Below are 3,538 nucleotides of genomic sequence, written 5' to 3'. Positions count from 1 at the left end.
GAAATAGAGCCACAAATGGATGGTGGGAACAGTGGGAAGTGAGCCTGCCTACTTTATTTAGAAGGCTATTGCCAAGCAATGGGAGGCCAGACATTTTGGACCACAGGTGGACATTCTGGCCTAGCGCTGTGGTTCTATTTTTGAGGTCAAAGTGAGTTATTTCTCAATCTCATCCCATCAATGCTGTGGTCAGGGAAAAATCTCTCCCAGAGACCTGTGAATTATTCATGGAAGTCATTCCTTCCAGACTGTGGCAACCTCATGGCTTATTGTGTATTTGGGAGTATTTCCATGGGAAGGGAGGTGGTTAAATCAGGCAGTGTTGGAAAGCCACCATCATAACCCCCAAACTCTTAATTCTTAACCATTAAAAATGCTGCTGAACCTTTCCTTGGTTTTGAACCAGCTGGTGATATGGATCTGGCATGTTTCTGGTCAACTTGATGTCAAAAGCTCTTGCAGGAAGTCTTGTTTTTTATTTCACCACCAACATTCTTTCAAGCCAGATACATGAGATGTGACTGGTGAGGCTTTTTCCAGTCCTGGGATTTCTCCAGAGCTCATCCAATCATTTAGCGAAGCTTGGTGAAAACCTACCATGTTCCAGGTCTTGGGCTGGCCCTGAGATTCAAAGATAATTAAGCACAACCATGCACATTTCTCTGGAAACCATGGCAACTGTATCTTGTTTACAGCCTCTGTCTTGTTCCTTCTTCAAAGATGAACACCTGGCCAGCAGCATTTGTGTGATAATTCATCACTCCCTTTTTCTGCTCAGAAACGTCCATCCCTAGATGATCCTCAAGGATGGATCTACTGGGATGCAGTCCAACAGCCAGATGCATGAGTACATTGAGAAGGTCTCCAGACCTTTGGAACCAAACTTGCTTTGACTTGATTCAACCACAGAAAGCTTTCTTAGACCCTGTTCAAGCTTAATATTGCTTTCCTGAGGCTTGTCCATTTTCCAGTGCCTCTTATCTTCATTCCTCCCAAGCCACCTGCTGCAGCTGACCCAGTTTCACTACCCCTAGCACCAGAGAGTCATTTCCTGTTTCACATAGTGAGTTTTTAATAAGACAATCCAGAGCAGCTGTTTTCTTAAGCCACAGAAGATGAAACCAAAGCAAGGGCACTGGTCTGGAATGAAGAGACGGGTCCTCATCCACACAGTCTCTGACTTGCTGAGTGGTGATGGGGAAGGTTCTTAGGTCTGTGCCCACTGCTGTTGTCTCCTTCCGTAGCTCGCTCCTCCCCCTCCACCCTATCCTACTCCTTTTCCGAGGTCTTGGCCAAGTCTTCCAAAGGTTCTAATTCACACGGAAATACAGCTGCATGACCGTATGAGCCATTACTGGACACCAGAAGTGCTGGGAGGGGCTTGAGCAAGCATCCGGTTTACACCTTCTTGCTCAAACCAGCACATCCCTTTCTAAACACTAGTTCATGGGCACTCTGCTGGGGGCTCGAAAGACAAAGATTAGTTGTGGCCATGACATAAATATCAGAGGGAGCTCAGGGAGTTCAAAGGTGACCCTAACCCATCCAGACAGAACAAGAAATTCCTGATGCTCTTTTTAATGCATGTAATGCAAAGACCAGAAATGGGCAAAAGAGATTATTGGGTGTTCTTTCAGTTGAATGTGAGCATTACCTAGTGGTCCAAGAATTACTAGATTCTGTACACTTTTGATTGCTTTTAATTGACTTAGCTATTTTACAACTTTTCTTTGGGGGATAAAATTTAACTTCTAGAAAACGAATAGTAATGTCAATGTTTCCTATCCCTGGCAATGCAAATAATCCCTGGTCCTAGTGATCAAAATGGATTTTGTCTGAAAAGGAATATAAATTTCTGGAAGCCAAATTCTCATTTAATCTCTCATTAGTTTCATAGTTAATCCATAAGTTAAAATAACATCTTTCATACATATTTCTGTTATATTTGTATGAAAGTTGTGATTTCACCATGCCAAAAACTATATTTGAGCAAGAATGATATTTTTAAAGAATAAAAACAAAATCAAGGAAAGTTGACATTTCCAAGCAGAGCCTGTGGTCGGTCAGACAGTACAACTGAGTCAGAAAATTACAGGCCTGAGGTCTTCCTGGAGTGAATAGCTGATTCTGAGGCCCAGAAAGCTGAGTCTGAATGAAAGTAGCTGGAGAGAAGCCCCAAAGAGGCAACAGGAGGCGCATGGCTGGTTTGTGGGCCAGCCCCACCATTCTCCTATTTGTGTGATTTGAGCAAATCACCTCCTCATTGGCAAAACTGGATTTATAACGTTTACCTGAAGGCCTACCATGTGACATGAAATCACACATGTTAAGGTGTGGCATAAGAAAAGGATAACAAGAATGGTGACAGTAGCAGCCGACATGTATTGCATGCTTATTTATTAGACGAGGCGAAAAACCACAAGCAAGGAAGCTGAGTTGGAGAGATTCCAAAGGCCAGGCTCACAACCAGGGAGCCCACCTGTAGCTGCCGCTACTGTCCTGGTGGAATGAGCAGTGGACTAGGTATCCAGATACAAGGTCAAGTGCAGACTGCCTCCAGCAGCTGTGGGCGCTGCTCCCAGCCACAGCCATCCATATTCCCAGTCCTGCGATACACTCACTACCTTTGCCACATCCTATACTAAATTGTTGGTGATGGGGAAATGAGGAAGTTTGGGAGTTCTGCTTCTGAACTTTGAAGATACAGATGAAATATCTGCTCATTTAATATCTTACTAGTTTCCTAGGGCCACCATAACAAAGCACCACAAACTGGGTGGCTTGAAACAACAGAAATGTATTGTTTCCCAGCTCTGTGGGTTAGAAGTCCACAATCAGATGTCTACAGCTCTATTCTCCATCTGAAACCTGTAGAATCCTTCTGTGTTTCTTCTCAGCTTCTGGTGGTGGCTTTCACTCCATGGACTTCCTTGACTTGCAATCAGAGCACTCCAATCTCTGCCTCTATTGTCAGATGGTGTTCTCTCCACATGGTCTTCTTATAAGAACATCAGTCCCATTGTATGAAGGACCGACCCTACTCAAATATGGCCTCATCCTAACTAATTACATCTGCAATGACCCTATTTCTAAATAAGATCACATTCTGAGGTACTCAGGGTTAGGACTTCAACTCATCTTTCAACCCACAGCAATACCCTAGATGAGAACTCTAAGGAAGGCAGTCCTGGGGCCCCAAGGCCAACTGGCATGGTCTTCCAATGCACTGAAGCTTTGGCCTTCTCGCTCCAGAGAAAACAGAAGTCTGGATCCCAAGAGAGGGGAGCCACACTTCCCAGTGCAGTTTTCTGTAATGCAGCCTTATGAATTAAGTCCAGAAACAGTGGGATATTTTTGACAAAATGAAAGGGAAAGAGGCCATTCCATCCTGAAAGATTAGGTAAGCAAAGTGTCAAGAGCATTATGCTAGATTAGTAGTGCTCACTTTTCGGAGAATACAGCCTAATTCTAGAAGCCATGACAGGCAATAATTCATCTCTAAAAAAAGTTCTGTAAGATACAGGAAGGGAAGAGAGCC

This window comes from Canis aureus, chromosome 3 (assembly GCF_053574225.1).
Source record: "Canis aureus isolate CA01 chromosome 3, VMU_Caureus_v.1.0, whole genome shotgun sequence".
Taxonomy (NCBI): Eukaryota; Metazoa; Chordata; class Mammalia; order Carnivora; family Canidae; genus Canis; species Canis aureus.
Note: the sequence above shows the minus strand (reverse complement) of the source record.